General features: G+C 38.5%; 1 protein-coding gene across 1 annotated transcript in view; it reads left to right on the top strand.

Moving 5' to 3' along the window:
* Positions 1-572: 572 nt before the first annotated feature.
* TDRD3 (tudor domain containing 3) overlaps positions 573-13,192 on the top strand; it is a 159,577-nt gene continuing 146,957 nt past the window's right edge. Inside the window, exon 1 of the mRNA XM_021697897.2 lies at positions 573-587. The gene's annotated coding sequence lies outside the window, so the exon portion shown is untranslated. The remainder of the gene's footprint in view (positions 588-13,192) is intronic.

Here is a 13,192-nt window from a genome sequence, read left to right as displayed (position 1 = left end):
CACTGCCTCTCAACCGACCCATCCGTCTCAGCTCTAGCATATCCTGGTCTCTGGTGAAGTGACCGCCTCTCGGCGCTGGAAACGCGGGCGTTACTTTCTGCTGTACAAAAAAAAAAAAAAAAAGTCTGCATTAGTTTCCAAGGTGTGCAACTCAGAAAAGTGACCCAAAACAAAAAATAACCAGTCTTCGATGGAGAGCAAAGTCTCGTGGTCCTTGCTCACAAATTGGCCTGCGATTTCCAGACCCCAGTGGGTCTGTGGGGCATCACGGCCTCCGCCAGGCTGTAACCTCCAAGCCCCACGCCAAGCCTGCCCCTGCGGCCGCTCGGAAAACGCGGCGAGCGGAACCCGCACGCGGAAGCGCCGGCCGCACTGAGCATGCCCAGTTGCAGAGCCGACCAGAGGAGTTTTTTTTTTTTCTTTTCTTTTCTTTCGTTTTTTTTTTTTTTCTTTTTTATGTTTTTTTTTTTTTTTTTGGTCTCAAGTAGGAGGCCTACCCCCCACCCCCACCCTAGCCCCCCACCACCCCCGGCCTAAGCAGCTACCATGTCTGAGGTCCCCGGCGCGGCGTTGTCCCAGGCGGGTTGGTAAGTGGCTAGTCCCGTCGGCCGCCCGGCCGCGAGTGCGGGCCGGGGCCCCGAGGAGGGTTGGGGTTGGGGGCGGTGGGGTGCGTGTCGGGGTAGGCGGAGGCCGCCGCCCGCCCCCGGCCTCTCCCCGGGCCCTCCGGGCCGGCTCCGCCCCCGGCGCCACGCGGAGCCGGGCGAGTCCCCCAGCTCCCCTCGGGGCGGCCGCGGCAGCGCGGCCTGGGCCCGGGGCGGCGGGCGGCGGGCCGGGGAGAGGCCGGGGGCCGCGAGCAGAGCAGGCAGGGTGGCTGGCGGCCCAGGCCCGAGCGGATCCGCCCGGGAGGATCTGCCACGCTGTCCGCGCCGCTCCGGGGAGAGTTGCTGCGGCGGGACGAGGGGAGGCGAGGGCTGGAGGAACGAGTGTGGCGGAGAGGGGCGAGCGCGGCCCGAGCCCGCGGGCCCGCAGGAAGTTGAGGGCCGACCAGAGCCAAGCCCGTGTGCTGCCCGGCCGCCTCTTCTTTCTCCTAGTTTCAGAGCAGCGTGTACCGACCGGTGTGAAGCTGCCCTCCGTGGCACACACACAACTTCTGAAGCTAAGAATGACCTCATTGTCAACTCGTGTGGGTGCTCCGTGGAACTTCTCTTGAAGCGATGGCAGTATTCTGATTTTTAAAGACGTTTCATGTTAAGATTTTAGAATCTGAAAGCAGTAAAAAAAACTATGTGAAATTAAGCAGTTTCTGGAACTGAGGCCATTATGGTTGTTAACATCCAGTTTAACTCAGTAACGCTTTTGCAGGCCTGCATAGACACAGTCTGAAAGGAGGGGTGGGAAGGAGGATAAAAAAGATTTGCCCCAGCTCTCTGAAAGTTCACTATTTTGGTGAAAAGCGGAGAGAGGGAGGCATTACAGGAACAAACACAAAAACGGGAAACAGTGGCAAACTGTGCAGAGGGGCAGGTAAATGTGCTGTGGAATAGGAGGGGAAGGAGAGTTCATTTCCTAGAGAAGTAGGTTTTGAAAGACCGGTGAGGAAACGGCTTTCTAGACAGCCACTGGAGAGGCGACACCTAAGTAGGAAAGTGCTTATTGGTTTGCAGAACTGACACTAGATCCTGTGGTTCGTGGAAGTAGGAGGGTGTCCAATGAGGATTAAGACCAGAAAGGTTGGGCCAGGTTATGGAGGCTACAAGTGCCTAAAAGATACGGATTTGATTCTGTGAATAAAATTTTCGATTGGAGTGATGTAACAATACCTATGTTTTGAAGAAGGGGCTTCTGGCTGTGCAGGCACTTTCCTTCACAGGTGAGGAGACAGGCACAGAACCGTTAAGTAACTTTCCTGACCTAGCTAGGAAGTGGTGGAGTTGAAAGGTGAGCACAGGGGAGCTGGTCCAAATCTGGTGCTTTTAACTATTATGCGTTGTTGTTCCCATAGTTTTTGCGTAGAACACCATTAGGGTGACAGGCTACAGAGTTAAAAACTCACCGTACTCAGTTTTTATTTTTGTTCTGGAATCTCTACCTTCAGTTTCTTTACCTCACAAGGATGTTTTGGATAATCTTGGATCACTCTTTTATTTGAGTTTCTCTCCATTCTTCATTAGATTGAGCCTTAGTTCTTCAACCTAGTTACACGATTTCATTTACAAACTTGGTCTTTTACTTCTTTCCAACATGACCCCACCTCCAAAGGCTAGTCTCATTTATTTTGGTTCCAAACACATATTGTTCTTTTTTGGACTACAAGCTCCTTAAGGGTGGGGAACTGCAACTTATTTTTCTGTGTATTTGTAGTGCCAGGGAGCCACTACAGTGTAGGTCCTTAGTAAAGTCTGATACAATTGACCTTGGAATGCCCCTGCCAATCAGAGTTCTATAGCCAGGGTCTCTACCCAAGCTTAGCTAGTGCCTCCCTTTTTTGTTACTTTGTTATAAGTCCCTAGCAATGTTATATTGTAACATTTGTCACTTTATGTTGCAAATGATCTGTTTGACATGTTTCTTCTTCCACCAGACTTTGTTGCTTTTGTATGGCAGTGACTCATAAAGGCAATAGTAATCCGTGGGTCTAATAAGACTTTTTCTGGGAGTTTACATGTAATTCCTAATGGGTCTTGAACAGATTAGATTTGTGCCAAAGAAGAGAGGTAGGATCTCGTAGGTGTTCAGGTAGCCTATATAGATCTTATATTTAAGTAGAGACTTACTATGTTAAAATGCAGAATCTCAAAAGTTTAGGCAGAGAAGAGCACTGGAAGAATTTAGGACCATAGAGTACCACCACAGTGTGGTGGTTATGTTTAAATAATGCACTAAATACTACATTGATCTCTTGTAGTGTTTAGTTATATGTGTGGAATAAACTTCACTATGAGAGGAGATTTGGCTCAGTTTGTCTCAATAACAGATTTACTTAATGCCTTTTTGTTTTTTCTCTTTGGAGATTCCCCTTAAGGGGGAATTGCATATTTCTACTAACCTTTTGAATTTTCAGAATTTTTATAGAAATCTCAACCTTTTGAAACTTCAAAAAATAGAAACATGTTAGAACATAATTAGTTGAGATTGTGTTTTTGAAAAGGTATTTTCCATAGAATTAGTGATGGCACAGCTTAACACCCTTATGTGCAGATGAGGATGCTGAAGCACAGAGGGAATCAAAGATTTGCTCAGTTATAAGTGGCAGATCCAAGAATACTGCCCAAATGTGTGGAATAAAGATTCAAAACTCATTTCCATCAAGCCATGGTGACCACTTCTAATTTAAATTGTTGATCAAAATAACACATTTTAAAATAGAAAATTGGATTAAAGCATTTTGTGGTGTGTAAATTTACTTTCTTCTTTGGGAAAGATAAGGTGCTTGTGCTGAGGAGTTTGGAAACAAAGAAAGCTTTATCTTGCAGTGGCCCACCTAAGTGCTGATTAGAGTTATCTGAAAATGGTTAATTCTGTGTTTTGCAAAGTCTAAGGTATCTGAAAGGTAAGGCACTGTATTGTATGTATGTCTTTGCCTTACCTAGCAATTTTGAGTTGAAGATACCATAAGGTAGCATGAGAAATAGTGTTTCCATTTTATTCTGAAGGAACACAGTTTCTTAGAAACTCCAGATTTCTAACATGCAAGGCTTAACCAGGTTGTGCTCTGAGGTTTTTGTCTTTGTGTTTCTGTTAGAGGGGAAATAGGAGGATGAACACACAAGTCTTCTTACCTGATTCCGCTTGAACTTCACCTTCTCTTTTGTGTTCTATTTGATTACTGGTGCTACCACCATACTGACCATCCTCTGGCCTAAGTGTATACCACCAAACTCCCTTCCCTTTCTTTCACCTTTGAACATCTAAGAAAGACTACAGCTTATAAAAGTCTTTGTTAAAATTTAGCACTAGAGAAGAACAACTGTGAGATAAATAAAATAGGAAGCACAATGGCAGTATGGAGTATAAAGTGAATGCTCTTTTGTCTTGAGGTGCCTGCCCTCTTCCACATGTTGCCAGGAGATAGCTATTTCAAAGTGGTACTTCAAGAGAATTTGCTGGAATTTCTAATTTCTAACTTTTGACCTATCCACAGATGGAGAGCTTCTTTTCACATGCCATCATGTAGAAGCTTCCTCCCAAACACATTAATGATCAAGACCAAGAAAGTCAGATTTCTGGTTCTGTAGCCCACCCTGCACCTTTCTTGTATGGCTTCTGTTTTCTGAGAGACACACCTCTTCCCCAGGAGATTGCTGGTAAATGATCTGTTTTCAGATGGGAAGCAATCTTTACAGCACCATCAACATTACTTTTACGTGCTACACTTTTGGTAACAGTCATATGAGAAGAGTATAAAAGTTTTGCTCCCATCATATTCCAACATAACTTTTAGGCAGAAGTACATTTGCAAAGAATATTGGTAGTTCTTTACAAGTTGTATATTAAGTGAAAGATATTTTATTGTCTAGAATTGTAAAATATTTTATCATTACCCCTTTGATATAAACATACTCTGGATACACCGTTTCGGAAAGGATCAGAACCATTAAAACAATTTTTTTTTTTTTAGCTGAAACAATAATAGATCATGTTGAAGAACACTAGAAGAAACCAGTTGCTTTATGTTTGGTTTTCAGAGGAGCTTATCAGAGACGTCCTATTTTGAAACATTTCCCATTTCTTTAATGAGCACTTTTAACTATCTCTTTGGTTTACATTGTTTGTGAAATTATAGTTCAACAGTAATAAGCCTTGTTGACCTTCTCTCTTAAAATATGTTACATATTGCCTGGCGGCTTCTACTGATACTATAAACTGCTAAAAATGCCTGGATATTCTGTTAAACTGTGCAAGTTTTAAGGTTTCAAGGTGCTGTTTGCAGTGACTTTTTTTGGTGAATAACCTATAAATCTAGTTTCAACTGCCTGTAGACTTGACTGCCTCAAGCATAAAGGGGGCATAAAAAGAAACTTGCTACCTCAGCAAGTTGAAAATAATTTTCTCCTCTCACACAGCAGCATTTGCTAAATCAAGTAAAAATTACATAGTAACATTTCAAGAACCATAAAAATATAACTACATCAACTTTTTCAGCTTATGTTTTCTCCTTTTGACAAAAGAAGGATATTGGCAGTTTGACTTACCATGTTGCAGTTAAGTCCCATCTCTCTAGAAATTCTGACTTTTTGTAAGGTGTAGGATCGGGAAGTAGCTGAAGAAGACTTTACCTCTAGATGATTTTTAGAAGAAGCAGACTACACTCCCAGCAATGCAAAACAATTTATGTAAAAATTGAAAAACTTTTGTTTTCATAGAATGAAAACAAAAAAAAGCAGAGAAGAGGGGCCAAAAAATGTGTGGTGATAATGTAAAATATTAACAGGGGTGTCAAATCAAAGATACTGAGAGCAGAAAAGAAGCACCCTGGTGATAGAAAGGGGAAAGAACCACATCATGCTCCAGGACTGGATAAATCCTACATGTGCCTTAGTACTGTCACCCCGACAGGTTTCACACCCTTACTCTGTGGGTGTGAGTCTGTGTGCATGTGTGAATGCTTCTTACACTTATTACAGCTTTACAGCCTTTATAGTGGAGACAAATAGCTACCCTTATCTTAGGATAGTGCTGCTGAAGGTATGGTACCTTTACAACAGTAAGTCTCTGCAATAATGCAGAGAAATATGTAACCCTATATAGTAATGTGTGTACTGAAATACACGCAGTAAATGTTATGCCTCTTATACACAAAGAACTGTTAGTTTTTGTGATGATATACAAGTCAGTCAGAATTTACACATGCTATACAGTGGCATTTTACTTGGGAAGTCTGGAAGGCTTTCCAGAACTAATGATGTGTAAGCAGGGTGTGTTGTATATGCCATCTCATATGGTGTCTAGTCTTTGTCTAGGGAAAAAACAAGGCAGATTCATTGATGCATTCATTCAACAAATAATTATTAAACATCTTGCTGTAGCAGACACTTTCTTTAGTACAATCAGATGTAGTCTTATGGGGAGAAAGCCATTAACTATATATTCAAACATTGCATCTGTAAAATATACCAGAGATGAAAAGGGACATAGTTCTAGAAGAGCTTATAAAAGGGAAATTTGGTGTCTTTGTGGTTGTCATAGAATGTGTCCCTGAGATCTGGAGGATGAGTGGGAATTAAATAGGTTAAGTAAGGTTAAAGAAGCATATGCAAAGTTCATAAGGCAGTAGGGAGCATGGTGAGTACAAAGGTCTGAAGGACTGGGAAGAATGGAGGACAAGATAGGGACAGTATAGGGAGATGGGACTGCGGGAGATGGCCCAAGCCTTTTATTCTGGAGGCAATAGAAATCAGTTGGAAAGTTTTATCAGGGGTTGGGAGGCTTGAAGTAGCGCTGACATTGTAGTTAAATTTTGAGAAATGCTTGCATTGAAGAAAATGGCTCAGAGCTTGGCATGAGTAGATGGATGGATAGAGTGGTGGTGATGATTGAGATGGAGAGCAGAGATTGATTTGATTGATATTTAGGAAGTAAAATGGACAGAACTTTTAGATGGATTGTATATGGGAAAGAGAGAGAAGGAGGTGTCAGGGGGTTGATTTTTAGGTTTCTGGCTTTTATACCTGAATTGTTTACAATATGTTTAGATAGGGAGTATTAGAAAAGGAACACACTTTTGAAGGGTGGATCATGAATTGAAGTTGGACATTATTGGAGTGTGAGGTGCCTTTGAGTCATCTAAAAGAAGATGCCAGTTAGACATTAGGAAATACTAATCTTGCACTAGGAAGAAGACTGGATTAGAGATATAAATTTGGAGTCATTCAAGTATAGCTGATGACTGAAGCAGTGCATAGATGAGATCATCTAAGGCTGCACTGTCCAGTATGGTAGACATTAGCCACATGTGGCTACTGAATACTTGATATACATCTAACTCAAATTCAGATGTGCTGTAAATGTCTAATACAGACTGGGTTTGGAAGACTTAGTACAAAAAAGGATATAAATATCTCTCATTCATTTTTAATATTGTTTACGTATTGAAATAATGCTAGCAGTATATTGTGTTAAAATATATTTTTAAATTAATTTCACATATTTCTTTTTACTATTATGTATGTGGCTTGCACTATATTTTTATTAGGTAGCACTGATCTATGATCTAAAAAATCAAGCCTAAAGTGAGAAGAGGCTAGTTTCAAGCACTGAGGAATATCAGCATTTTAAAGCAGAATTAGCCTTTTAGGAGCTGCCAGAGAGAGGGAAAAGCATTGGAATATGAAATCATTAACTTTTCTGAAAAGAGAAAATGGACATATCTTTAAGAGTTCTGTGACAAGATTATTTGCTTAGGTCAGTATTGGATTACTGACTTGCTGATATTAGAGATTCAGATCAGTTTTTAAAAGATTTTTTATAAATTTAGGTATCTGAAGGTCCCTTTTTTTAAAATTCCACCTCCATCCCCTCGAAACTCCTTTAAATATAAAATGCAAATGGGAGCGTCTGGGTGGCTCACTTGGTTAAGTGTCTGTCTTCCGCTCAGGTCATGATCCCAGCGTCCTGCATTGGGCTCCCTGCTCGGGGAGGAACCTGCTTCTCTCACTGCCCCTCCCCCTGCTCATGCTTTCTCTCTCTCTCTTTCTCTCAAATAAATAAATAAATAAAATCTTTAAAAATAAAATGCAAATAAAATTCAGCTGCAGCTTTTCAGGAGACAGTCTGTCATGGATATTAAGTGAAGACGTTAAGGAAAAAAACATTTTTATTTTACTAAATTCCTAAGCAAGACCTTGAGAAGTTTGAAAATTAATAAAGGTAGATTTTTAAAAATATATAATCTGAAACATTAAACATAAATGTTGATGGGAACACTTGCTAAATAAATTAAGCCAACATTTTATAATGGCTTCTGGAATTAATTCAGTTTAAGTTTTGTTTTGAAAGAGAAAGAGGGATGTATGCAAGTTTAACTGTCTAGAAAGTTGATAGATGATCATGATAAAGTGAAATAATTTTTCCTTTTGCCATAAATATATTCTAATATTATTAGATCCAAAGAAGTAAGTGACTGTTTCTTTTGCCATAAATATATTCTAATATTATTAGATCCAGTTTTTCTATTTAGTCAGAATAGTTTGATTGATGTTTTGTAAGATCCTGTAGGACAAGGATCAAGTTTTCTCATGTTTCTATAGCATTCCTAGCACTTAGCAGGGTGTGAAGTCCACAGTAGACACCAAAATGCTTGTGGAATGAATGTTAGTACCATTGTAATTAGTCTCAGGATGTTTCATCATATTGTTTTTCTATTCTCAAGGAACATGAAACTTATTCAAGCTTTGTATAGAGTAGAAAATTGTTACTTGTGAAATGAATGTGAAATTTTAAAAATCAATTTTATGAAAAAAATGTAATTTTTACAGAAATGCAGGGAGTAACCTGTTAAAGCTTTCTCTATTTATTGATACTTACTTCTGCCTGAACACAAACATACACTTACAGATATGTTGATAACATTTCTTTGCATGGGACAACCAACTGTTTCTGTACGGCTTTGAGATGTTCTCTCTCAAAACAATGTTTATAGAAATTATTTTCAGAAGTTTGTTTTTAGTATAAGTTTGTCCTAGGTCCTAATTATTTCTTTATTCATTTGATATTTTATGAGATGCTACAAATACTTACTTTTCTTTTGGTATTTCAGAATTGCTTGTTATCTTGGGGTCCCTGGTTAGAAAGGCATTAGGATGATGAGGTTGTAATTCATTCTGTGGCCTTTGATGAGGCAAAGCATTAGGCACTTGGACACCTTCCAGTTTAGTAAGCTGGCAGAGGGTTCCAGTCCACTGGGTTTTAATATGAGGACCCTGCCAAGCACAGGTTGTTCTTTTGTTGACTTTCAATTATGAACACCAAAAAAGACCATGTGTATGTTGCTAGTTAGGTTACAAAACGTGTAAAATAGGTTTCTTCTCAGTGGCCTTCCTCAGTTTACCATACTCAGAATGGCAGATACTATTGACCCTTTCTCCCGGAGAAGCCTAGATTGGAATGCAGCGGCCTCTGTTCCTGGGGTTTGCCATGATCTTTTGTCCAGGCTGCCTGCTGAGTCTCTTGGTTTGTTTCACTCTAAATTGTGAGTAACAGTGAGATTTTTCCAGGATTGTGTTGATTTACTTCTTTCCTTAGTTGTGCTTCTTGGGGAGGGGTGGTACAGGGTTAAAACTCAGGCTCTATCAGACACTTCTTTGGACGTTTTGAAGTTTTACAGGATTAGGATATACTTTTTCTTTATTTTGATTGCTGCTGATACATTTTTTGACTGCTTTTTCTGGTTGTGGTTATTTGCTTTGTTTTTACTTTTTTTTCTTTAATTACACATTTATTAGAAGTCTTTATAAGCATATGTTAATTAGGTGTTTCTTTGATAATTAACCATTGGTAAAATGAATGTATTTTATATACATACATTAAAAATATGATTGCTCTGTCAATACCATGAAATTTCATTGCCCATTTTTGTATCTCTGTTTACATCATTGCTGGTGCAAAGTAACCACCCAAAATAACTTTTAACTTTGTTGGTAAACACATCTAGCTGTTCTTTGCTAGACAGAGACACCTGCCATTGTACTCATTAAATTTTGATTTGACATCATGAAAAAGATAGTGCAGTGTAGTGGTGTAGATGTGAATGGGTACAGAGTAATAATATTTAAATGATACATGACAAATCATAGTGTGCATTCTGGAGTCTGATTATCTTGAAGGGGCAATAGGGCCTTGAAGTTTTTACCAGTTTATACTTATGTGAATAAGCATTTATATTGATGTTATTTTAATTAAAACACAAAACTGGCCTGAGGTATACCCTTCTAGTATTTACAGAACTGCTCTATATTAGATAGGTTGAAATCTAGGCTGATGTACAAAGACCCCATATTACAAAGGTCTAAAAATCATAGCTTTTTTTTTTCCTCATCACAAAACAACACACAGTGATGGGGAATCTGCTTTGTGCTGTCATTTAGGGACCCAGGTCCCTTCCATCTTACTGTTTTGTTGTCCCCTAACACCTGCTACTCCCAAGTATGGTCCTAAGATCAGCATCATTAGCATTACCTGGTAGCTTGTTAGCAATGTAGAATCTCGGTCTCTACCACAGTGCTACTAAATCAGCATCTGTTTTAACAGGATTTTCCTAGTGACTTTTTTGTACATTAAAGTTGAAGAAGCACCACTTAGGGTATTGTCATTGTTTCCGTGTATATAGCAGAGTCACTGCCACATGAGAGTTTTAGGTCGCAGGAAGGGAAAGGGCAGCTGAGAGCCATAGAGTCAGTTCCCTGATGGGAATGGTGGGACACGTCACTTCCTTGGTTTCCAAGAACTTAGTCTCACCTACCTGAAAGGGATTCTGGGAAATGTGGTCTAGCTCAGTGATTCTCAAGCTGTTGCCAGTTTTTAAAATTTCCAGTTTTTCACAGTACTTTTGTAAAGTATAAAATCTTGGAGCAATGTCAAATTGCTCTAAGAGATTCTAAATGCTCACTTCAGTTTCTGTACTTATTCCATCATGAAGCAGTAACAAAGAGTTTGAAGACTGGCGTGGATCCATGGACCACACCTGAAGTAGTTCTCTTCTACCTGAACACATTTTGAATTTTTCACTTACTGATACTATTCAAATTATGGTATAGTTGCATGAATTTGGTGTGAATGAATGAGGCATTGTTTTTTTGGATTTTATACTTTTGATTTAATTTACTTGTTAATATTCTACTTAAATTTTTTAAAATTATTTTTAGTGATAATCTTGTTTGTAAAGGACTTCTTAGCTTGCAAAGCCCTCTTTCCCTAATTAAATGTCACTCTATAATAATAAGTAGTAAGTATGTATTACATTTGCTTATAAAAGGGGATTGCAAGCCTTCTTGGTTTAATCATAAGGTTGATATCTAGTATGACACATTAAAGAATGGTCATGTTTGTTATGAGGTAATACCTTTCCACTGCATTTTGTAACTTTCTTATACTTTTAGTTATGAATTAATACGAACTAATATTAGTTTACAATCGGTGTTATGAGACTTATCTGTGCCGTTGTCATATTGGCTAACATTGTTTGACATGGTTTGAATCACTCCTGCCTAAACATGTTTTCATGGAAAATAAAATTGAATTGGACTGTTGGTGGTCTTTTAAAATGTTTCACCTTATCACAGTAACTTTCATGTGTAAATTGAATTGTTTATCGTTACTGGTAATGCTCTACTGCCTTAAGCAAAAGTATATTTAAAAAATGTCTGATTATAGATTTCTGTGTATCTAAGACATGTACTTTCAAAGTGGAAAAATAGGCTGTTTGACTGAATGTTTTTGTTATATTCAGCTTGCTTGTTGCTGTTATGGCTTGCCTCGTGTTGCCCCACAGCACCAGTTTTTTTTTTCTTTTTTGCCTACGTACCCAGTGTACAGGAACTAAGAAGTCAGCAGGAAGTCAGCATTGTGGAAGAGGAACAGGCTTGTGAGCTGGAATTGATTTGTGTTTGGAACCGAGATTAGTAAATTACGTGACTTTGAGTAGTTAATTTATATTAGAATTACTAGTTAATTAGAATTAATTGATGAGAATTATATCAGAAAATTGAGTTACCATAAGAGATTACTGAGAAAAAGAAAATAGTTATGAAAACACCACATGTATCCTTTATTTTCAGTTAAATTTATACCTCCTTATTTATTTATTTATTTTTTAATTTTAAGGTTTAACTGAAGTATAGTTGACCACACAAATATACCTGCCTCTTGAGAAGCAATGTGGTTTGTGGTTAAAAGCATGGACTCTGAAGTCCAACTCTCTTGAGCCAGGGTCAGTCCTGGTTCTGCCACTGATTAACTATAACCTTGAGTACATTAATTAACTGCTTGCTGCCTCAGTTTGCTCATCTGTTAAGTGGTGCCAATTGTGGGACCTAACCCATAGTATACTTAAGAGGATTAATGAGTTGATACACTCAAAGTGTTCGGAACGCTGCTTGTCGTATGCTGAGCGCCCAGTAAATATTTGCATTTTCTTAATTGCATGTTAAGCCTGGACTCTTATAACTTACTGCTGCCAATAAATAAATTCATGTAACTTGCACATATATGCATTTCTGATATTGTGTTATTTTTGAAAAAAGTCCTTTATTTTAAAATATCTTATATAGTCTCTTAAAGGATTATCTTGATAAAGACAAAATCCTTATATCTTATGGGTTTTGAATCTTATTATAAAGTATGTCTTACCATTTGGTAATCTTGTGTTTGTGCCTCAAATTAAAGATAAGTGATACAGATAGATAGGATATTTCATATAATATTATTTCACTTGTACAGGAAGAATGAAAAGACATTTGAGAGGGAAAACTATCAATATTCAGTCTCTTATTTTGGATGTGAATTTAGTAAGTCTCAGAAGCTGAAGGCAGGTAATTTAATATTCTTGTTGAAATGTTGCATTGTTATTAAGTATTTGCCTTTTAGTTTTATAAATAAGGATTTCATTTAAGGAGTAATGAGATGTCCTCAAAAATTAAATGTTTGGAGCCAGTTATGTAATAGTAAATTCACAGAACAATATAATTTTTTAAAGATTAAATACATTTTTTAAGAGATACATCTCTTGAGTCTAGCTTTTAAAGAAAAAGGATTATATAGCTTTATCCTAAGTAAGGAGTTGGCAAGCTATGGCCCAGTTTGACCTCATGCTTACTTTTGTTAATAAAGTTTTATTCATACACAGCTAGACCATGCATCTGTGGCATGGACAGAGTTGAATAGTTGTGACAGAGATCCTATGGCCTTCAGAAAACCTACAATTTTTACTCTCTGCCCATTTATAGAAAAAGTTTATTGGCCTATGTTTTCATAATTACTTAAGTAATTAATGAAGTAGATTTATTAGTTCATTATTACTTAGAAGACGTTGGAATAAGTAGTACATGCTACTTTTCCAGTATTTGTCAAAAATAACTTCCCAGAACAACCACAGTCTTTGTTCATATCCTTATTTGTAATGACCGGTATGAATGGTGCTGCCTCACAGATTAGTAAATCCTAACTATTTGATAGGAATGTGCCACTCCTTGCAGTGGGG

Source organism: Neomonachus schauinslandi, chromosome 3 (genome assembly GCF_002201575.2).
Source record: "Neomonachus schauinslandi chromosome 3, ASM220157v2, whole genome shotgun sequence".
NCBI classification, from domain to species: domain Eukaryota; kingdom Metazoa; phylum Chordata; class Mammalia; order Carnivora; family Phocidae; genus Neomonachus; species Neomonachus schauinslandi.
Note: the sequence above shows the minus strand (reverse complement) of the source record. Positions and strands in the feature narration are given on the sequence as shown.